Genomic DNA, 24,724 nt, shown 5'->3' with positions numbered 1-24,724 from the left:
CATTCATACTACATGCTACCTTCAACGTTTATGAGTCCACTCATCAGTTGTATTCCAACAGCAAACGTTTCTGAACAGCAGCGTCTTAAAATAAATTTCGCTGTGTTTAACCTATTAATGGATTATCTACTTTGGCTTGTTCACAACACTTTTCCAGACTGCAATCAAGTAAGGAATATGAGACAACTTGATAACAACATTGCCCCCATAAAATGATTTGAGCCAGTTTAGTTCACTACACAACAACTAATGCGGAATTGCTGATTCCCTAGTAGGCTCAACCAAAGAGACATCTCTGAGGCCTTCCACACATTCATTCCCTGGTGTCCAACATCAGCTTGATTATCTATATGTATGCCTGTTGAAAGGATCTACATCCTCCGACCCTACTCCGCTCTGACAGATTCCCTACATCCAATTGACCACATTGATTTCCGGGTGAAAGGTCATTTTTCTGAACGTGAACTCTTGCTCCATTCACAGACGCTAAAAGATCTGCTGGGCATTTTCAGCAGTATCCGCTTTTACTTCAGGTTCAATCCTGATAATCTGACTAACTGACTCAACGAGTTATGTGCAACTGCAAGGAACGTTGTCGTCGTGGCCGAGTGGTTAAGGCGATGGAATAGAAATCCATTGGGGTTTCCCCGTGTAGGTTCCAATCCTGCCGATTACGTGTTCCTAGCGGTTTTGACACCCGGATCCTTCTCACGGATGCAGTTAAATCACCGATCTCTCGTCGCCGACGCCATGTGTTCCGCTTCTGTTCAGGTTGCCGCTGCTATGCAGTTGGTGAGCAACGGAGGCACCACTTTTTCACTTTATCGGGAGAGCGAGTGCCTGTGGTATGTGAAAATACCGGGTGAACGAGTAGTCTTTCGGTGACTGTATGTCCTTGTCTTTGTTTTCATGCACGCATGCGTGCTCGGTGGAGGGCGCTGATGATTTTTTGCTGGTAGGGTTGAGGGGGAGGGAGTCAGTGCCTCACTGCTGCTTGTGCATTCGAGGGGGAACTGTGAGGAGGCTTTGGGATTCTAACGTTTAACTATCATCATTCTTTGGCACACTCCTGTGTTTTTGTGGATGTTTCCGAAGAAGAAGAATTTCATTATGTGTATTGTATATTTTTTTCTGACATTAAATGTACCTATTGAAACCTATTGTTATTATATTTATAGTATCCTTTCTAGCTCAAGCTGGTAAAACCTGAAGTACGGGTACAGTCTAACACACTCATTCCTCAATAGCTGCGGACTTCGTATCATTCTAGCGGTGTAGAGTATAGTGGTTTTCAGGACATTTACAGAAACATTGCTTTGCACTTATAACTGTTTAGTGTTATTGTTGAGTGACTTTGAGATGATAGTTATGGTTGGTATCACCATTGGAACAATATATACCTTGTTCTTGCTTGATAGTATTTCCATTAAATCTCTTAAGTCAGCATATTTTCGGTGATATTCACTTTTTAATTCCTGTATGTGATGCGTGTTTGCTGTGGCTATATCGATTAAGTAAGTAGTTCTTGCATTTTAATCCAGTAATATTATATGCGAACTGTTACCATGGATTGTCCGTTCAGTAATAGTGGATCAATCGTAATACAGTTTGTAGGAATCTGGATCTAATTTGGATGAGGCTTATATTTCTAGAAAGGTATGCGTCATTTATGAGCTTACATTTTAAATCAAGATTTTGATGAATGTCATTTGTCAGTTGATTATCCCCGTGTGAGGACGTAGATTGAACTGAACTGCTACTCAAACCTGTTTGTTTCTATTTGGGGCTAAAGAACAATCTTGTGTCTGTTGATCTATTTGCTTCATCTGTCTCCACCTTAGTGTTTTAGCTATGAATTCATAATACTATGAAGTTATAATTAAATAACGTCTACTGTTATTTTTTGGTTTGAAGTCAGATAGTCACGTAATTTTTTCTCAGTGGCACAGTCTCTGCCAAAAATATAAATAATTGATGAAGTCCGTCAGATTTTCATACACAAAATGTGTCAAAAATCTGGGGAGAGATCATGAACATCAGATGATCTGGTGGGATCGGACTGAATGGCAGAGCAGGGTTGAAGGTCTGGCCGTATCACCTTTGACTTCCGTTTTCTACCTTTCAAAGTTCACCATTTGTGATCAGCGACTCAGAAAGTGGGATTACACGTACATTTTTCAAGATGGATATATTTCAGTGGCAGAGACGCGGGGTGAATCCTAACGCTTCATATGAAACGGTGTGAAGCGCGGGGATAAGCAATTGCCATCCTGCATTTAAACGCCCCACGTGGGGGTGTTAAAAACATACTTACTGTATCCAGTGCAAATCCTCGAGAAGAAATGGAGAAACAGGTAGCAGGTAGCAGGCCGGGACGAAGTATCATCGGTACCCCACACTTCCGCATCTATCACTGACTGGTTCTCCCGTGATGATCTGAACGTTATACCATAAGTAATTCAGCAACCATGAATCCAGTAGGTGGGATGGTAGCATTAACGTAAGTACTTGCAGTTGATGAACTTCCGGGCTCTGTGTTCCTGTCAAGTCCATTTCCGGGTTGGGTGTTCCAGACAAGGCCAATTCCGGGATCTGTCCTCCTGTGAATTCCACGTCCAGGCTCTGAATTCCTGTCAAATCCAAGTCCAGACTCGTTGTTCATGTCCAGTCAAACTCCTGTCTTGGTGTTCCTTTCAAATTCAAGACCGGGCACGGTGTTGCAGTCAAGTCCAAGTCCAGGCTCTAAGTTCCTGTCAATTCAAAGTCCGGGCTCTGCATTCCTGTCAAGGCCAAGTCTGGGCTGAGTGTTCCTGTCACGTCCAATTCCGGGCTCTGTGATCCTGTCAAATCCGTGTCCGGGTTGGGTGTTTTTGTCAGGTCTATATCCGGACTCTGTGATCCAGTCAACTCCAAGTCCTGGCTCGGTCTACCTTTCAAGTCCAAGTCCAGGCTCTGAGTTCCTGTCAAGTCCAAGTCCAGGCTCTGTGTAACAGTCACGTCCAAGTCCAGATTCTGTTTTTCTGTCAAATCCAAGTTAAGGCTCTTTGTTCCTGTCAGGTCTATATCCGGGTTCGGTGTTCCAGTCAATTTCAAGTCCGGGCTCGGCGTTCCTTTCAACGCCAAGTCCGAGCTCGGCGTTCCTTTCAAGGCCAAGTCCAAGATCCATATTCCATTCAAGTCCACGTCCGTGCTCCATGTTCCAGTCACGTCCAAGTCCAGTCTCTCTGCTCCGTTCAATTCCAAGTCCAGGCTCTGCGTTCCACTCAAGTCCAAGTCCGGGCTCTGTGTTTTACTGTCACGTGCAAGTCCAGGACTGGAGGCCAGGCTGTACTGTATTGTACCAGAGACTGACCAGTGCTCAACGATTCCCACAATTACACCCTGTATCAGAAACTGGGAGATTCAAGATGAACATCATAATCCTACACTCGACGCAACTGTCTCTGGCTGTCTGTTTGCCTGTTGGTGTCATGGAATGGTCCATGAAATCCACGTTCCGGCTCACGGTCCGGTCCGTGGACACCAGACTCCGGGTCTTCCAGCTGTCTTTTGTCTCATTTGGGGCTTATTCGTAGGCACCTGATTCTCTTTTATGGCCGGGAATATAAGTGGCCCTGGGATCGAGTGTAGGTACCAGATCGTCTTGTCCCTGTCCCCGTCTCTGTGGGGTTCGTCCCGTCGGTATCCTGTCCTCGCTTCCGTGGGGTAAGGGAGGCCGTCCTTGCCGTTATCCTATGGTGAGATCTGTCTCTCCCGCTCCTTGCCTCCATTGGGTAAGTCGGGCCATCATTGTCGGTACCATGAGGCTGGACCTTTGCATCCTTCTCTCTGATCCCTGCCGGCTACTCACGCCTAGTCCTTTTCCTGGTGTCTGTGTCTTGCTTTTGGGTCCACTCCCAACGCCCGCTTTATGACAGAAACTAACCGGCCTGAGAAGGACCCAGCAACGCAGATATTGTCGTCTAACTCTCATCATCTTGGGTTACCTCCGGACTGAATACCCCTTAACCCGCCCAGGTCGTCCTTAGTCCTGGGGAGCCTGTTAGGTCGCCCAGAGGCTCCCATGGTGGGGGGCGGGGGGAGGTGGTGTGCTGTCATAGCCCGGTCCGTTCCATCCGCATTCGGGATAACGGTCCGGTCCGAGGACTCCAGACTCCGGGTCTTCCGGCTGTCTCTTGCCTCACTTGGGGCTTAATCGTAGTCACCTGATTCTCGTCAAAAGGTCGGGAATTTAAGTGCCCCTGGATTCGTGGGCAGGTGTCGCCTCCGTGAGGCAAGTCGGGTCGTCATTGCCGTTACCCTGAGGCTGGACTGTTCCGTTCCGTCCCGACGTAGCCCTGATGGCTACCCACGCCTGAAGCCCTGCCCTGCAGCCTGTGTCTGGGGCCTTGCCTCGCCTCGGCTTGCCTCTACCGGGAGCCTCGCCTCGCCTCGCTTCTACCGGGAACCTTGCCTCGCCTCGACTCTAAAGGGAGCCTTGCCTGGCCTCGCTTCGCCTCGCCTCAGCCTGGAGCCTTGCCTCTCCACGCCTAGCCTCTGCCTGGAGCCTTTCCTCACCTCGCCTCGTCTCTGCCTGGAGCCTTGCCCAGACTCGCCTCGCTTCGCCTCGCCTCTTCCTGTAGCCTCGCCTCGCCTCGCCTGTGTCTGGAGCCTCGACCTGTTTGGAACTGTCTTTCTGTCTCCACGCCTTCTCCAGGTATGTCGGTGTTCCATGTTCCTGTCTCTCCCTCGACTCTGTGTTCTGCGTTCCAGTTCTCGGTTGACCAAGGCTCTGGGTTCTCGTCATGTCCATGTACCTCGCCCAGCTCAGGAGTACCTTTGCCCAGCCGGTGCTGGGATTACCTCGTCCTGTGCTGGGGTTCCCTTGTCCCTTCAAGGAGTCTCTCGTTCCGTCCTGTGCCTCCCCTCATCCTCTAGCCACGTCCTGTTCTCGCTAGGTTCTGAAGTCCGAGCCCGAGTCAAGACCCAGGTTCAGGGTCCCTGTCCAGTCTCTGTCTCGAGAGAGCCCAAGTCCAAGCCCAGGCTCCTAGTTCCCAGTTCCATGTCCTGGTTCCGCGGTCCTTGTCAAGTCCTCTCCCAGGCCCGGAGTCCTGGTCTCGTCCGGGGCCTGTGCCGTGTCGAGCGTCCTTTGTCCCTCTCTTCCCTTGCTTGCTTCTCAAGCCTAGTCCTTTTCCTGGTAGTTCAGTGTTTGTCTTGCTTTTGGGTCCACTCCCAAAGCCCGCGTCATGACAGCTTGTATATGGAAAACTACAGGCAAAGAAAGCAGGGGTCAGTCCAGTGTCGCTAGTCTCAGTTCACTCTCTGTAACTAAAGCTTTTCTCCCACCAGAGATAGTGCCGAGGTAATTCCCAGTTGTTCCGCTGTCTTTGTCTTCAATCAAACCAATATTTGCATCAGAGACAAAGTGTTAAATGTTTGTTCAAGCAACTGTAACAAAGAAAGTTAATGAGGTGTATAACCTTATCTCTGGAGACAGATAGTCGGTATAAATCAGGGTAGTTTTCAGTTGCTCAGTTCAGAGTGTCTGCTGGAGCAAGAAAAGTCACAACTTCTCTCTGAAATGACGTATTCGGTCATCTGGCGGATAGAGGACGTTTACTTTCCATTTATTTCAGCCTTTGGGATCCCCGGTAAGCCGCAGTGTCAGCTGTCGTGGGAGGGATATTAAGTTTAATTCCAATGTTGTGATTGATTCTGAAGCTGGTTTACACTGTTACCTGTTCAGTCCCAGTGTTCCTCATTTCAGCAATGGATTGAAAACACCGGGACTGACGATCTGAAAATAAACGGCCACAGGAACTCGGCGAATCAGTCGGCATCTCTGGAGCTGAGCGATTCAGACAGCGTCCTTCCAGAGGCCGTGATCAGCATAGGATGTTATGGTCTCTGTGCCTTGGGTCTTGCAGCAGCAAAACTGCATTTGCGTATATTGTGTTTAGTCAGCCCGCAGAGATTATACCTATTGATTGTCTCCCTTTTAAGCGACCGGCTCTCTGATCTAGGAGCGGAATATGAAGCACATCCTGGACAGCACAATGAAGTCGTTTCTGAGTTAATCGACACCACAGACGTGATGCGTCATAGTTATCAATACTGCGTAATGTATTCTATGATATCTACACCTGACGCTGTTACAGACATCTGTCTGCGGCACCGAGTTTGCTGCTGGACGCTGAAATCCTCTCCGCTGCTTCCCTGTGACGGATTCAGTGGGAGGCGTTCTGTCTGTCTGTCTGTGAGGTTGTGCGCTGTATCTGTTGGATGAAGTCAACGTTCTGTTATAAGTTCATTGTGGTGGCAAACAAACCAAGGGAATGCTGGAAACACTGAGCCCCAAGCAGCTTGTCATGAAAGAGAAACAATTTAACAATAGTGTCAGGGTTCTCTCTGAGAGCTGTTCTGAGGACAGATACTTAACTGTTATTCCACATATTCTGTTTTACCTAGGTGAGTGTTTCCAGCATTTCCAGCTTTTGTTCTGTCCTTCGGCTGTTCTGTCGATGCCACAGATCGCCATGGAGGTTGATGATTGTCGAATGGAAGAGTCCCGCAATCAGCGTCCGGATTCATTCATTTCACCCAGACGAGACGCAGAAGGCGCCGGCAGAAAAGTGTTCCATCAAAGATTGACTCTCCAGAGGTAGTTACCCAGTTTTAGCTTTTGCTGCCACTTCCCATTTCGGCCATCAGTCAGGAATCCGTATTCAGATCATATTGACTATTTTTCTGTGTAAACTCCTTCTCTCTCTCCGCCAGCTCTGCATCCTCTCTGGACCCTCCCACTGCTAAATGCAGCAATAAAGTGGAAATATTACAGGATCGCCTCAAACTGCTGCATTGGCTTCTGCTCAGTATTTTCTGAACTTACTGTTCCCTGTCCCTCTTCCAGCGAACTTGGTGGCGATTGTGATCCTGTCCCGGGGAAAGTGCGGTCTCTCCAAATGTGTCACTCGCTACCTGGTCGGAATGGCAGCGGCCGATCTTCTGGTCGTTATCGCAGATCCGCTGCTCTCGTGGACTGCTTCGATTTATTTTCGCCGATCCTTCCTTTTCATCACTCCTGTGTGTAAACTGAATACTTGGTTGATTTTCGCGAGCAGTGCGAACTCTGTCTGGCTGACTGTCGCTTTCACCGTCGATCGATTTGTGGCTATTTGCTGTGAGAAGCTGAAAACAAAATATTGCACCGAGAGAACGGCGGCTGTGGTTATCGGGACAGTGAGTGTGCTGGTCTGTTTGGAGACTGTGCCCTGGTACTTTACAAACGAGTCAAGAGAAATAATTGATGGCGTTCCCTGGTATTGTGTTAATATACCGAGCTTCAGTACGTCTCCCTCCTGGGCGGCATTTGACATGTTTGACGTCATTTTTACCCCTTGTGTCCCATTCTGTCTGATTTTGCTGTTCAATATCCTGACCGTTAGGCGGATTCTAGCGGGCAGTCGAGTCCGTAGGGGGCTCCGGGGACAAAAGTGTGGAGAGAATGACAAGGACCGGGAGATGGAGAACCGACGCAAATCCATCGTTTTGCTTTTCAGTATAACCGGTAGTTTCATATTGTTGTGGGGAACAATGGTGGTTTTTTCCATCTTCAAACGGATTTCAGTAAGTTATATCTATAATTCCGTTAATGATCCCCGTTACATCACAAAACACACATCGACAATGCTGCAGATTCTCAGTTCCTGCACCAACACGTGTATTTACGCCCTGACTCAGAGCAAATTCCGAGAAGAACTAAAGAATGCGGGGAAATACCCACTGAATCGGATTTTGAAACTCACGAAACGTGAAACATAAATGCCTTAAATATTCAGCTGCCTTCGTGCTTCCTATTCTCTAACCACACGTGGATAAATGTAAACAACGTGATGAACAGAGTTACTAGTCAAACACGAGAAAATCTGCAGATGCTCGAAATACAAAACAACAGACAAATCAGGGTGCTGATGAAGGGTCTCGGCCAGAAACGTCAACTGTGTTCTCTTTTCCACAGACATAATGCTGGAGGAACTCCACAGGCCGGTCAGCATCTATAGAAAAGATTTCGCGCCGAGGCTATTAATCAGTCCTGATGACTGGTCTCGGCTCTTTGTGTGTATGGGTTGTACTTCCAGCATCTGTACATCTTCTCTCGTTCGATAATAACTATTTGAGCTGAAGTCGGCCATAGAAAATATAGATTGTGCTCGAACCTTAAGAGGAGGTGTTGTGCCTATCGTTAAGTCCGGATATGAGGCTGTGAGAGGGCATTACATTTGAAGACTTTATTTCTGAAAAAAAGATAACATCTGCGTCCCCTAATGAAAATAGATGCATTCGGGGTGTTAGAACGGGTTTTCCCGTGGAGATTTCGATAGAAGTGATAAAATGTCATTTATTGGGAGGCAAGTTTAAGAATGTAAAGAAACTACAAGTAGTCAGAAATAGAGAAATGATGGAGAGTTTATCTGTATTGTTGTATTTTGATGAGGTGAAGCTTCATGATAAAGATAGTTTGGGGAATATTAGTTATAATCTATGAGCTTACATTTCGGCTCAGCTTAGATGTTACAAATGTCAGAGGTTTGGGTACGTTGTGGCAGTATGTCATAGGAAACTAAGGTGTAGTAAGTGCGGTGGGAAACTTTGAATGAAGATTGCGAATGTGTAAAGTTTAATTGTTCTAATTGCAAGGAGAACACGTGCAGCTCATAACGATGTGATGAGCTTCAGAATGCAGCGGAGTTCAACAGTTAAATGTGCCTCAAACAAAGGCTCAGCAAAAACAAACGAACAACCCGAATGTAGACCAAGTCAGAGAACAGAATGTGAATTCAGTGGCTGGATGTCGCATCGCAGGACCATTACTAAAAATACTTGACTAGATGACGCTTTAGTACATATGTGATGTTTATAAAGGATGCGGAGAATTGTACTGATCAGACATCTAGTCCTGGTGAGAAAATTAAAATTATTTCGAAAGGTGTTGAAAAGTATCTAAGCATAACTTGTATTATGTGGGAATCTGTAAATTAAGGTCTGATGGTTGGAGTATCTGTATTTCAGACTCTTTGTGCAGGTAAATAATATTGCTAAGAATTTTGCAGAGAAGGAGAGAATACTGATTGTCAAGACATTAAGAAGATTATTTCTGATTCATCAAATTCACCCAATATGGTACCCCGCTGTTACCACATATATGTTTTCCTTTGCATGTTTACATTGTTTTAATCGTTAGGGTAGTTGGTAGAGGAAGTGGTGTTGAAACTTTACTAAGACAAGGGATAGAACACAGAGTTGTGGATGCGAATGAAGTTGATGAGGTGTTGATAGTAGAAGTATTTGATTCGGCAGGTAGGGGTATTGAAGTGGTGAAACTCTTCTGGGAAGCGTTTGATTGATTTGTTGCAGAGCATATGTAGCTCTAGCTCACTGAGGGTTGAATGGTTTGGGTTTTCTAGTGCACATAGTTCACTGTGGGGTTGATTACGGAACGCTTTAATTGTAGAGGAGTTAGTAGATATGTCGCATCCTGTGCGTCTTAATAGTGGGAGAGTATGAGATTTAATGTTCATAATAGTTCAGATGCTGTCGATTTAACTTCAGTTTCAAAATTTCTGGCTGGAGTGAGTAAGAGGGATGTCATGAGTGATTAAACAATGGGGAGTTATCATTTTCCTAAGCTTCAGTTTGGGGTTACATAGGGGACAGGAGTCTGCTCGTAGAAGTGGATTATTGGTGAAGCAAACGGGTAGAAGTTTAAGATTTTATGTGATAAACATTTGTCAGAGCTGAAGGTTGAGAATGGCACACCATTCATCATTCATCATACTGTGGTGGAAGTGACTCCTGTTAGCAAGGCTGTACCATGGTGGATGGAGGAGTTTGCAGAGGCAATTATGGGGGGAAATAATTTGTTTCGGAGAGTTAAGAAGCATCACGCTCTAAGTCATCTTTTTAAGTATGAATGGTCCTAGGCTTTTGTGTGGAATGTGTTGCGAGAAAGGTTCACTGGAGCTTTACTTGTGAGAGTATTGGGCTGGATAGTAAACTTGGAGATATTTAGGAAACGATTACGGAAATTGGGCGGAGGGGATTGATAGGATAAATAACATCCCAGTATTGATTAAAGAAGGTGATTGTTCCTAAAATAGAGAAGGCTGATTTACTGCCTCGGTCGTTTGCTGCAAATCATAATCAGGATAATTTAAGTGAAGAGCCTAAACAATGTCGGGATACGTTTTTAATTGAAAACCTTAAGTGTTGGAAGCCAGCAATAGACATGATAGTGATGGAAAGTATTATTTGCATGAATTTCAGAAAGCTTTTAATAGCACAGATCAGACATTCCCTGGAAAGGACGATATATATTATTGTATGTTTAAGCATATGGCTTACTACTGCTGAGATATTATTAATATTTTGAAATCATATTTGGAGCGTTGGCCATCGTGGAATATGACAGAAGTAGTTCCTATTCCGAAAGATGGGAAACGGCAATAGGTTCATCTAATTAAAGACAAATATCATTAACGTTCCATTCCGTTTGTGTAATCGCATAGATTGTATGGCAATAGAGCAGTTGAAATATATTTTGGAAAAGAGAGGTGATATAGCATTTTATCAGTGCGGATTTCGAAAGGGCTGAATTATATTGGATTCGGTTTTATTTCTGGGAGATGATATTAGAAAAGAATAAGTAAATATATGTTGCCATTACAGTAGTTTTATACAGAAAAAAACATATAAAATGTTATGAGACGATTAAATTGTTGAAATTAGGAGTGAGAGGAAAGCCACATAATTTTTTGCCTTTTTTATTTGTACAGTCTAGGCGGTTAAGGGTGGGTAAGATATATTTGGGCTTCTAAGTGATAGGCAATAGTACCACACGGCAGTACTTATAACTCTTTATTGTTTAATAATATGTTAATGATTTTTTTGAGGTAAGTACTAGGGTGTGTAAATCACTGTTTGCAGATGATGCAGCTATTTGGATTAAAGGTAGAAAATTCATTTGAGTTGTAGATAGAATATGATTAGTGATTAATAAGTTCGAACAGTGGGCACATAGACCAGCGGTTGATTTGACACTGTATTGTCAAACTATTGAGTAATAGTCAGCGGTTGATCTCTTGGCATGTGACTGGATAATAAGCTAACATGGAAGCACCATATCAGGAAAATAATTGATAAATGTGAATCTTGCCTATTCTTGGGGCACTACCGGCTCGCCTCCGTGCCTCTGCGGGAGATCCGGCGCTAGCAGAAATCCGGTCTGCTTACTCGTAAATTCCCCTTCCAGCGCCGAGTGCTGGAGAGTGCTCAGGACTTCAAAACCGATCTGCCCTTCCAGAGCTCGGCCGTTGAGGCACTGCAGGAGACCAATGAGGCAATTAGTGCAATCCAAGCCAAGCCAGTCACCACCATGACTAGAAACATCCAGTTGACACACTGCCTCCATGCAGAGCGCACCTAGGCCTGACCCCTGCACAAAACACAACAAAAGGCTCTTTTAAGAGGTACTAACGTGGCGGAGGAAAGGGCTGTCACTTGCTGTCCCTTGCACTATTGTATCCCTCTGACCTCCCCCTGTGGAACATTGCGATTGTTTAATGGGGAGTCCCAGTTCTCACACAAATTGAGGGACTTCTTTTTGTCAATGATATTTAATTGTTTCAGTTTAATTCACTAGAGTCTCCCATTTAGTACAAGTCCCATTTCTAGCAGAGCCCACTATGATAGGTTGATGGCGACACAAGTCTTCAGACTCTGGAACTAGAGCTCTCACAGAACAACATGGTGTTACAGTATAACATGGTGTTACAGTATAGTCTGGTTTGCGAAGGGAGACTAGTGCATAACCTGATACCATTTAGACTGAATGATAGATAATATTCTGCAGCCATTGGCCAGTCTTTTGCTTCGTTTAAATCTGTATGACATGCTGCTTTAGTGGGAGTGACAACGAAGAGAACCGCCTCCCATCTTCTAGCTCGGCTCTCACTTTACTACAACCACCAATTGCAAGCGGTTTACTATCAAAGAACCATAGTGGGACGTGCGGGTACCTTACTGAAAGACAGACAGTAATGTTATCGAGTAGATTCTGTATCATATATAAACCCTTTCCTCTCTAATCCACGGACCATTCCATCCCTACACGTAATCCTGCCCAGGCGATTCATAAGCTCACAATCAGTTGGGGAACCTCCCGTGCTGGGCTTTGTGCTCTAAGAGCAGTTATCTCTCTCAGTGTTACCATCTCACCGTCACTCTCTCCCGGCACATGAGAAGGAACTAGGCTTGTAAATCTTTTTCTACACTCTCCAAAGTTTAACCAGATTTCCTTTTGCGCTGACAGGAGCTGAACACAATACGGCAAGTGTGGCTATCAATCACTTGCAGCACCGTAAAGTGATATCCCATCTGATATACTCATTCCGCTGACTAATGAAGACCAGCATGATAAACCCTATTCTTCCTCACCTTGCCTACCTGTGACACCACTTGCACTTTTACTCCCCAGTCACTCCCTAATGCCCTGTAGTATGAGTTCTACCTGGCTTCTCTTTCTGATATGAATTATGGTACACTGGTCTGTATTGAAATACATTTGCCGTGCTGTGGTCGGCTTCCCTCACCGATCAACATCCCCTGTAATCTAAAACAACGTTCTTCACTTACTTCAAGGTAGATATACAATCCTGAGGGTAGAGGTTGGTGAACCGTCAAGGTCTTTTTTGTAGCTGTAGAATTGCGGAGTCTAATACTAAGGGGTAGAAACTGAGGGAAGATGTTTAAGGAGGATTGGAGTGGCAGTCTTTCATACAGAGAGTGAAAATTCGTGTGGAATGGGCTTCTAAGGAAGCCGTAGAGATTAGGTCAATTTCAGCATTTCTAAAGACATTTCAGTGTGCACAGACATAGGGAATGTTCGAGGGATATGGGTCAAAAGCAGGCAAATGGGATGATACAAAGAAAGGTGGAGGGGCAGGTAGTGTTGAGGAATCAGAGAGTCTGCAGAGGGTTCGACAGATTAGGAGAAAGTGCAGAGAAGTGGCAGATGGTATATACCATAAGCAAGTATGGTATGCACTTGAGTAGAAGAAAAACATATTTACATAAAACACTCTGGTTCCGTTGGCTGCGTAAATCAGCCCGACTATTATGTCTTCTGTGTTACCAGAAAGTTTGGAGTCACTTTCAATATCCAGCCTCTTATTACAATCCGAATTGACCAGGAGTGAAGATTAATTACAGTGTGAAGCGCAGACCGTTGAAGAGACAGGACTTTAGTTTCTTCTGATATGAGTTGTATGAAATTCCATTTCTAGGTCATCAGCTATTGAGGTGCCAGCAGCCGGCTGAGTGTGTGTGGGGCATCTCCTGTTGTTTGGAGAATGGGGACACGAATGAAAAGAACAGAAAATGCAAGAGAGCGCACAATGCTCTGACAAGAAGCAGTCGGACTGCTCTTTGAAGCCCACTTTTTTACTCTCTTGTTGTGCTGTTACAGCATTCAGCAGCCATAACTTTTGAACTGTTGGTCAGAACTGCGTTCAGACCATCGTAAATTCTGAAACTTTGAACTTATTACATTAGAAGGTGCAAGGCATCATAATCACGACTTCTGCAGAGTGGATGTTTTAATGGTGAGCAAAACGTTGACAACAACAATCCAGATTGTGTTTGAGCGTACGAGCGAATGCATCGCCAAATCAAAAACTGAATTAGGGATGGAATGGCAAACGCACTTTTCCTTCTATTTATTCACTTCTTCACCGCGGTGGACGAATAGTCTAAGAGGAAATTTTTAAACATCCTGAAAACTGTGAGGCAATTTCATTTTTCTTTTTGTATCTTTGCACCAAACAAACACAAATCACAACTCACAACACAAGTAAATCATGTCAGGCAGTCCACGGGCAGGCACAATGGTAAAAATAAAACACTTTGACCAGACGGTGTCAGCAATTGGAAGACCTCCAGTTTATTAGCTATGAGCTACCTTCATTAATAAAAGTACTGAGCCCAGGAGATGGGTTGTTACATTAAAGTTGTATAAGATGTTGGTGAGGCCTAACTTAGAGCGCTGGGTTCAGTTATGGTCAGCTAACTACAGGAAATATATAAATAAGCTTGAATGAGTACAGAAGACATTTACAATAATGTTGCCGATCCGGAGACCTGAATTATAAAGAAGGGTTGATTTGATTAGGAATTTATTCCTTAGAATATAGAGGATTGAGAGGAGATTTGATCTATGTATAGAACAAATGCAAACAGGCTTTTTCAGTTAAGGTTTGCTGGAGCTACAACCAGGGGTAATGGGTTAAGGCTGAAAAGTGAAAATTGAGAAGGAACATGAAGGGAAACGACTTCACTAAGCGTGTCATAAGAATGTACAATGAACTTCCAGCACAAGAGGTGCAAACGAACTCGATTTCAACGTTTAAACTAAGTTGAGATAGTTATGTGGATGGTACGGGTATGGAGGGCTGTGGTTCCAGTTTAGGTCGATATGAGTAGAGAGCTTAAATGGTTCCATCATGATCTAGAAGGGCAGAAGGGGATGTTTCTCTGTTGCACTTTACGAAGATTTTCTGACTCTCACCAGGAAAATGCGTCTCCTTTCTTATCTGTTCTTCATTTCGATTGTTTCTTAAATTTTATCTTATACTGGATAGCAACAGTTGGCCATGTAGTTTTGATACACATGCAATTAAGGCATGGGGCATCCAGCAAAAATGTATATGAGACTCTGGCAGGAAAGACTTCGTGGGCATCACTGAGTTGTGGTTGAAAAGGTTATATTTCTGGAGCTAACATCGAAGGAAACAAAGATCGAAATGATACAGAGGAAGACAGAAGAAGTGAGTGGCTCTTTTGGTTAAATGTGAAAGCAAATCCTTTGGAAAGAGGTGACATAGGATCAGCAGATGTAGTATGCTTGTGAGTAGAATTAAGAAACTGCAAGGATATAAATCCCTTGTTGGGAGTTATAAACAGGCTTCAAAATTGCAGTGAATATGTGTAAATCATATTACAATGGGTGATAGAAAAGCCATGTAAAAACGGCAATGCTGGAAAAGTGATGGGTTTTCAATATTGAAGTAGATTGGAAAAATTAGATTGCTGCTGGATCTCAAGAAAGAGATTCTGTAGAATCTTTACAAGACTGCTTTTTGGAGCAGTTTTACTTAAACCCTCCAAGGGCATGGCAGCTGTGGATTGGGCATGGTCTAACGAGACAGATTTGACTCAGGATCTTAAGGTAAAAGAACCCGTAGGTGACAATGACTGCACTCTGCAGTCTGAGTAGAAGAAGATGAAGTCAGATATGTCAGTATTACAGTGGAGGAAAGGGAATTATAGAGGCATGAGAGGGCAGTGGGAACATGTTTATTGGAAAAGGTCCCTAGAGGGGATGACGGCAGAGACCAATGGCTGGAGTTTCGGGGTCAGTTCGATAGATAGATAGATACATCCCAATGATGAGACAGTTTAGCAAAAGGAGGACGAGGCAGCTGTGGCTGACAAGTAAAATCAAAAGATTACATAAAAGGAAAAGGCAAGGCATCTATTATAGCAACAAATAATGGGAGGTGAAAAGACTTGGATGCTTTTGTTATCCAAAAGAATGCAATTAGAAAGGACACAAGGAGAGGCAAGCTGACATATCAAGGAATACTAGCCAATAATATAAAGAGGATACATTTTCTTTAATATAGAAAGAGTAAAACAGAGGTGAGAGTGGGTATTGGATCATTGGAAAATGAAGCTGGAGCAACTGTAATGCGGTTAACAAAGAAATATCGGAAGAACAAAACAAGAATTTTCATCAACCTGCAATATGGTGGCAGTAGTAATATGCCGGAAATTCAAGAGTGAGAGCAGAAGTGAGTGCAGTTGCTATTATTAAGGTGAATGTTTTTGGTGCATTGAAAGTTCTGATGTTATATAACCCACCTGCACTCCAGGGTTGTGACAATATAGCTGAGAAGATCGTTTAGGCATTAGTAATGATCCTTCAAGAATCATTTGAATCTGGTATGTTTCAGTCGGACTGGGAAATTTCAAGATCCTTTCCAGTCTTTAAGAAGATGGCAGAGGCAGAAGATAGGAAACTTAGGCCAGGTAGCCTGACTTCTGTGATTGGGAAGATGTTAGCGACCATTATTAAGGATGACGTATCGGGGTACTTGGAGGCACATGCCAAAATAGGTCAAAGTTAGCATTGTTTCCTACAGGGGAAATCCTGATTTACAAATTTGTTGGAATTATTTCAGGAATTAATAGACAGGATAGACAAATGAGTGTCTATGGATGGTGTACACATGGATTTTCAGTAGGTCTTTGACAAGTTGCTGCTCATGAGGCTGCTTTACAAGATAAGAGCCTACAGTATTACAGGAAACATACAAGCAGGAATAGAAGGTTGGCTGAGTCACAGGAAGTAAACAATGGGGATAAACGGGTATATTATGGTTGGCTGCCAGTGACCAGTGGTGTTCCAAAGATGTCGGTGTTGGAACTGCCTCTTTTCACATTATACATCATGTGGCCAAATTTGTGAACAATATGAAGATAAACATTGGAATAGGTAATGTTTTGCAAGCTGTTATCTTTCCATTTACATACAGTAGTCTGAACTGCCCGAGTAGAACACAGTAAACCAGAATTGGTGGAGTTGGGATGCGGGAGAAAGAATCAGAGTGACAGACAAAAGCGGAGAGTTTGTTTTTATCTTGCAGCTCCACCTCCACATTAACACAGCTGCGAATTTTAAACAGTTTACGCACAGCAGAAAGAAACACAGTAGTCGGGACAATCTCTCTCATACACCGGGTCCAACGTGATCTCATTGACGCCAGCTCTGTTCGATAATTATAAGAAATAATGTTCTATTCTCCGAACAAATACTTGAGGATCTTGATGAAAGTGGTATACATCCTTCCGTGGGCCCAGGAACAATGCAGCAGTCCCATTTCACACACAGTACCTGGTGATCGACTGCGAAGTTGGTATCAGTGAAAAATGGTGGCAGCATCAGGGAGTCAGGAGGAAATGGGAATCCGGTCAACAAGTGGCCGAATGTGCTCCCAGAGCTTTCTGCCACGCATTTAAAGGGGTTTCAAAAGCTAAAAGCAGACTGGGTACTCACGGAATACACATATAGCAAAGATGTGCTCAGGCAGGTGATTAGAAAAGCCAAAAAGTGGGCCACGAATTGTCTTTGGCAAGGAACAACAAGGATAATCTGAAGGGATTTTTCACATGTGAAGTGGAGAGTAAGTAAGGAGAGGGCAAGTCCATTCGAGGAGAAAGGAACAACTTGTGGTTGAAGGCAGAGTAAGTGGCTGAGATACTGAATGAGTATTTTGTGTCAGTATTTACCGAGGAGAAGGAATTGGAGGAGAGTGAAAACAGAGAGGGGCATGCTAATGTGCTGAGACGTGTTGAGATTAAGGAGGGGACACTGCTGGGTCTTCTGAAAGGCATGAAGGTGGATAAGACTCCAGGGCTTGGTGGTATATATCCTACAATATTAAAAGAAGCAGATGAAGAGATTACTGGGAATTTGACAAGGACATTTGTGAAGTCACTAGCAACAGCAAGGTCCTGGAGAACTGGAAAAGTGTAATGTTTTGGCTTTGTCCAAGAAGGGAAACAAGGATAATCAAGGTATTATAGGCCGCTGAGCTTCACGTCAGTGGTAGGGAAGTTGTTTAGGAGGATACCAAGGGACGGGATTGATGCACATCTGGAAAGTCAAGTCCTTCTTAGGGACAGTCAGCATGGCTTTGTGTGGGCTTTCCATCCGTAACAAACGTGATCGAGTTTTCTGAGGTGATGAAATCGATACTTGGTGAAGGAAACACAGTTGATGTTATCTACATGGATCTTCTTAAATCATTCAATAAGTTTCCTCATGCCAATTTGATTCAAAAGATAAAGATGCATGGGATCCAGAGTGAATTGCAAGTTTTGTTTGGGAGCTATCTTGTTCAGAGAAGGCAAGCTGTTATTCTGTCTGGTGGTCCATGACCTGTGGTGTTGCATAGAGATCGGCGCTGTAAGCTCGTGCTTCTGATAGACAGTATATTTAGGATTTGGATGAAAATGTAGATGTGTGGCTTTGCAAAAGTGCAGGTAACAACGAGAGTCTTCATTTGGGGATCGGAGTAGGAGAGTGTCAATAACTTTAAATTTCTTAGCTTTATCATATTAGAGGGACACCATTGTGACCAGCCCTTAAGTGTCATTACAAAGAAGGCACAACAGCACGACTAATTTATTTGAGGTTGTGCAGATTTGGTATGTCATATAAACCATTGAAAAAGCTCTATAAATGTACAATGCAGAGTATCATGACTGGTTCACCAGGATGATGCTGGATTAGAGTACACGAGCCCCAAGGAAATATTGGACACACTTGTGTGTTTTCCTGGAACAGCACCGCCCGAGGAATGACCGAATGGATGTATTTAAAATTATGAGAGGCATAGACAGTGTAGGTCGTCAGAATCATTTCCTCACGGTAGAAATGTCAAATACCAGAGGATATGTTCTTTAAGGTTAGATAGAAGTGGAAGCATTTACCTACTTGAAAGATGTTAATAAGATTGAAAGAGTCAGAGATATTTTACAAGCGTGACGCTGCCAATTGACAACCTGAGCTTTAAGGAGGTATTGAATGACTTATGATTTTATACCTTGGAGCACATGCGAATGAGGGGAGATTTGACAGAGATAAACAAAATTATAAGTTGATAAGGTGAATAAATGCAGGCATTGTATTGTGACAATATGTTTGATATTATAGCTATTGTAGGGACATGGTTGCAGGCTGACCGGGAGTGGAACCTCAGTATTCCAGTGTATTCCATGTTCCATCACTCTTCCATGGATGGTTTGATGCCCGGATGCGATTGGCGGGAGCTGGACATGGGGCGAGCATCTACATCCCGTTACAACCGGAAGCTACAGTAGCTATGAACAGTTAATCCCTGGGAGAGGATGGATCCACCACGAAGATTGGCTAATCTTGCGGACTCTAATGAGGTACTGTCAGTGGCCTATGCCAAGTGGAAGTGATGGAGTTTAACCAACTAACAACACTCCACACGAATCAGCAAAAGTGAAAGGAGGAGGGTGGCCGTGTTCATTATGAGTTCCTGAAGTCTGATGTACATGTAGGGATTATGAACAGCGGGGAAAGACAACGTGGGTGGTAGATTCACACGTTGCCTGTTCATGGGACAGACAGGGCCAAGTGCATAAAATGTTCGGAATCAGCAGCAAGTGGCTTGGTGGCAGAAACTGGCAGGAAATTACAGTAAGTTAAAGAAAAATGATAAAATCGTTCCCTTTTCCACATATTGCAATCATTTACAACAGTCACCATCATGAGAGAAAATCTAATGGGGCTGAAAAAAAACCAAACTATTCCAGGTACCAATGATCTGCACTCGAGCGTTGTACTGGAAAAGACTGGAGAGAAAATGTAGATAAAAATTGAACTTTGTCAGTATTCAGTGTGTTCCAGGAAGGCCCAGCGAAGTGAGGAAATGTGTCCCCATTGTCCAAGAAAAGAAGAAGACAAAAGTTGGTAACTGTAGCCATGTTAACTTCACATCTGTTGTTGGTAATCCGCTGGAATTTCAGGATCAGAATCTGCCTTGTTTTCACCGGCATATGTCGTGATAATTACTATCGCAGCAACTAGCGGTTTAACGCAATACATAAAATAGAAGCGTAAATAAATAAATTAAAGTATGCGTACATTGAAAGAGATTAAAATCAGACACATACAGAAATAATATAAACTAAACAAGCGAGGTATTGTTCACGGGCTAAATAACCATTTAGGAATCGTATGGCAGAGCGGAAGATGCGATTCCACTTTCGCTGAGTGGGTTCCTTTCGGCTTCGTTACCTCCCAACTGATAGTAACAGTGATAAAAGGGCATGCACAGTGTGCAGGGGATGCTTAATAATGGACGCTGCCTCTCTGAGACACCGTTCCCTATAAATGTCCAGGGTACATTGTAAGCCATTACTCAGTATGAAGCTGACTAAATTTATGACCCTCTGCTGCTTCTTTCGGTCCTGTGCAGGTGCTCCCCCATACCAGACAGTGATTCAGCCTGTCATAGTGCTGTCCATGGTACGTGAATGCTTTGTAGTGCTTTTGTTAACATATCAAATCTCTTCAAATTCCTAATGAAGTATAGTCGCTGCCTTGCATTCTGTAAGCTGCGTCGATATTTTGGGACCAGGTTACGACCTCAGACACCTTGACAGCCTGGAACTAGCAACTGCGCATTCTCTCCACTTCTAATCCCTCATTGAGGATTGGTTCGTGTTCCTTCGTCTTACCCTTCCTGAAGTCCACAGTCAGCTCTTTCGTCTTACTGATGTTCAGTGCCAGATTGTCGCTGACACACCACTCCAGTAGTTAGAATATCTTGCTCCTGTACGCCCATTCGTCTCCATCTAAGGTTCTACCACCAATAGTTTTATCATCAGCGAATTTATACATGGTATTTGAGCTATGCCTAGCCACACAATCACGGGTACAGAGAGAGAAGAGCAGTGGGCTAAGCACTTACCGCTGATATGCACCAGTGTTGAACATCAGCGATGAGGAGATATAAATCCACCTAGACTGGGGTTTCCACTTAGGAGGACAAGGTTCCAATTGCAGAGGGTGATACAAAAGAGCATATTCTGTAACTTATCAATCAGGATTGTGGGGATTGAAGGTGATAAATGCTGAGTTATAGTCAATAAACAGGAGTTTGTGATCTATGAAGAAATTGCAAGTTATTAAGAGACGTTCAATGTAATCAAACCGAATCACCATGGTTTAGATTTGTAGTGTCACACTGCATGGAGGAAACGTATTTCGGCCCATCTGGCCCAGGCCAACTAAAGTTCCCATCTAAGTTGCCCCAATATCTCTCTGTACCTTTTGGGTCCATATCCCTGCTAATGACTCATTCTTAATAACTTTGTCAAGTTCGATATCCTGACCACCGTCTGGATGAGAGAAATAGTCCATCAGGTTCCATTTCAATCTATGTCATCTCAGCATATAGTGCCCTCTCGTCCTTATTCCACGTCCCTGTTAAAAATGTCTCTGTGCATTCACCCAGTCTATGACACTCATTATTTTATACACGTCTATTATATTGCGCCGCATTCACCCACATTCCATGGGGGAAAACGTGCTAACCAGCACATTATCCCTCCATTTCTCAGTTATTCAACTGCCAGTAACATCCTCGTAACATTCCCGTATGTTCCTTCCAGCTTAATGTCATTGTTCTTGTTATAGGGTGACTAAAGGGAAATACGATATTTTAATGTAGCCTCAACAGCATCTTGTTTAACTGCAGCACAACATCCCAATCTGTATAGTCATTGCACTGCCTGATGAAGGCCAGTGTGCGAAAACGTTTCTTCTGCACCACGTCCACCTGTGACCTCGTTTGAGATTATGTCAGGTGAAAGCCAATTCACGTTTGATCAACAAGACCGAGTTTTTTTTTTCCTCTGGATGTTATGAAGGTAACTTGAAAATAGACAAGCTAGATTTTCAGAATGTACTTGGCAAGCTGCCAGACGAAAGCCTGGTGTACAAAACAAGACCTCAGGAGATTGAGGGAACTGAGTTAACAAGGACTGAAGACCTGTTGTCACGTTGAAGCCATAGACTGAATGAGCAAGTCTATTTCAGGACGACATAACCATTGGTGTGTCCCAGAGGTCTGTTCTCTGTCAATTATTTACACTCGATATTAATCACCCGGAGAAGGGCAGAGTTTGAGGGATCAATGTTGTCAATAATGGGGAATGTGATGGGTATAACGTTGATGGTACAATTGGTCTCTACAGCAGTATATAGATAGGTTGGGTATGTGGGAGAATACTTGCAAAATTCAGTTTAACGTGGGGAAGCATGTAGGTGTATACAAATTAAGAGGATTCGAAAGGCAGATGATTACTTATATAGAGAGAAATCACAATGGAATGAAATATAAACGGGTCCAAGCGTTGTGCTGCACAAGTTACAGTCAAGTAGCAGACGAGGCGCAGCACATGGTTCAGAAGATGAATGTTGCATTGATATCTATTTCTGGGCCGTTGGTACAGAGGACAAGAGAAGTGTTGTTTGCGTATCAGACAAATACACAATAATAGATTTTGGGAAGTTAAAGTTGGCCAGTGCAGACACATTGAATGACAGGGTCCTGGGGAGGGTTAGTGAACAGGGAGAGACCATGGACATACATGTAGTCCTCTGAAACTGGCCACTCAGGTAGACAAGGTGGTAAAGAAGGTAAACTGTATGTTGCTGATTAAGCTGGAAAGCTGCAGGAAGTATTCACAGAGCTGTTCCCTAGAATGGGCTGTCGAATTACAAGGAAAGTTGACGAGGGCTGGGTCTGTTTTCTCTGGATGGAAGGAGGCAGAGAGGAGACCTGACTGACGTTCATAAAACTATGAAAGGTGTAGATAATCTAGACAATCAAAATCCGTTTCTCAGGGTGAAAATTTCAGATAGGAGAAAACATTGCTTTAAGGTGACAGAGTGAGAATTTAAAAGTGATCTGCAGTGCAAGTGTGAGAAATTAAAGGCGCTGTGCAGTGCAAGTAATAGCTCAGTTGGAGCTGCAGTGCAGAGTACAAGTACAATGTTTAACAGGTACGTGGATAGGATATTTTCAGTGAGATATTGACTAAACAGAGGTAAACAGAATTCGCTCGGATATATATCTTAGTCTCGGTGGAAAAGTCGAACACTCGGCCAGTTTCTGTCATGGGCAACTCTATGAATCTGAGCAAAAGATGTGCGGGACTGGAGACACCTCACTCCAGGTGTAGAAGTTTCATGTTTGATCAGGACGGATGTAAAGGTTTGGGAGGGGTAATGTTGCAATATTGATCAAAGAGACCAACTTTGCAGTAATGAGGATTGAGGTCTCAGAAGATTCTTCACATGAAGCCGTGTGGGTTGTGTTAAGGAATAAATGAAATAGCAATCACATTATACTGCAAATTTCCGCACAGTTGGTGGAAAATTCAGGAACAGATCTGTTTGCAAATCACACAGAGATGTCATGGGTATAGGGCTATAGCGATCAGACATTTCAACTTCTCCAAATTCAACCGGATTAGCTTTATGTGAAAGGATACGAAATGGAATTTTTGAAGTGCATCTGGGAGAGTTTTTTATTCCAGTCCATCGATAGTCCTGCAAGTATTTACTGTTCGTCAATGTAACCAAATTAGGAAATTTACTTCGTAACTTGTCGTTAATCTTACCTTGCACTTTATTGCCTTTGCAGAAACAACACTGTAAATATGTTGACATGGGGCCATAACTTAGAAATTGAATACTACTGTTCCCTCAGCACCAATCCTCACTCAGAATAATTTTCCAATTTATTACACCAAAATAGTGGATCCAAGTTGGCCAGCTGAATTATACGTTCTTTTCCCAGTCATTAAAATGAGTTTTTTTCCCTTGTGTAAATCTCGCTCCGGCTGGCGGCTTAATATAAAGGGTGAAATCCCCTGGCCCGGCCAAAATTAAGATATCTCGTTTAATGGATGCTGCGCCTGTTACAAATCAGAACCCTAAATAACAAGTAGTACACAATATGCGATTAAACGATAGAGCTTTATAATTCTTACTTTGACTATATGGTTAGTAAAGAAAACAAACAAAAAAAAAATCAAATCGGCCCATTCTCAAGAAACAGTCTATCGCGCAAGGTTAGCGCTCTCTGATAAAGCCGATTGTTCACCATCGCTAACCTTCGCACCCTCGCTCCGAGTCCACTCCATTCGTTGGCCAAGTAACTCTTTCCATTCACGTCTTCTCTCCTCATCTCTCCCCGGCAAAAGAACCGTGAATTCCCAGCTCCCAGACAGACACGAAAGAATAGCATTCCACTTATTGCCCAGCATGTCTTGCAATCGGTGGTCAGAACCTAAACATTGTTGCTGCAGAGAAGCCATTACTTTAGAACTGAATACTTACAGCGTGTTACACTTGTGATGTTGCATCACTGGGAAGAGTTAGCACAATCGAAGTCTTCGCTTTTATATTCATCCTTTCCAATCAATTACAAAAATAAACCCCGACTTTCACAAACTTGCATGCCATATTTTATCAGAAGTTCCTGACAATTAACTTCTAATTTGGAAATGATCTCTTGTCCCACAGCTTAAATGAAGCAATGTTGTGCTTGCTTTCAAACACAGAAAGCAAAACATTTTCATCTCACAAAGTAAAGGATGTAAAAACAGTTCCACAAAATGACAACCACCGTCTCCAAGCACATGCCAGGAACAAAGACAGTTAATCTGTCTACTTCACAAAGAGAGTCCAGTACCAGAGGGCATGGTTTGAGAATAAGGGGTTGGTCATTTAGGACAGAGTTAAGGAAAAACCTTCTCCCAGAGAGTTGTGGGGGCCTGGAATGCACTGCCTCGGAAGGTAGTGGAGGCCAATTCTCTGGATGCTTTCAAGAAGGAGCTAGATAGGTATCTTATGGTTAGGGGAATCAAGGGATATGCGGACAAGACAGGAATCGGGTATTGATAGTTTATGATTAGCCATGATCTCAGAATGACGGTGCAGGCTCGAAGGGCCGAATGGTCTATTTCTGCACCTATTGTCTATTGTCTATTGTCCTATTCGAGTTGGATGTTACAGTATGAT

The 24,724-nt window shown here is 43.6% G+C and overlaps 1 non-coding gene across 1 annotated transcript; it reads left to right on the top strand.

Moving 5' to 3' along the window:
- The first annotated feature begins 594 nt into the window (after positions 1-594).
- Positions 595-676, top strand: trnas-aga (transfer RNA serine (anticodon AGA)). Its single transcript has one exon. It is a non-coding gene; the product is annotated as a tRNA-Ser (tRNA).
- Positions 677-24,724: the final 24,048 nt, after the last annotated feature.

The sequence above is a fragment of the Hemitrygon akajei genome, chromosome 28 (assembly GCF_048418815.1).
Source record: "Hemitrygon akajei chromosome 28, sHemAka1.3, whole genome shotgun sequence".
In the NCBI taxonomy this organism is placed as follows: domain Eukaryota; kingdom Metazoa; phylum Chordata; class Chondrichthyes; order Myliobatiformes; family Dasyatidae; genus Hemitrygon; species Hemitrygon akajei.
The sequence above is the reverse complement of the archived record's forward strand: the minus strand, read 5'-3'. Positions and strand labels throughout refer to the sequence as shown.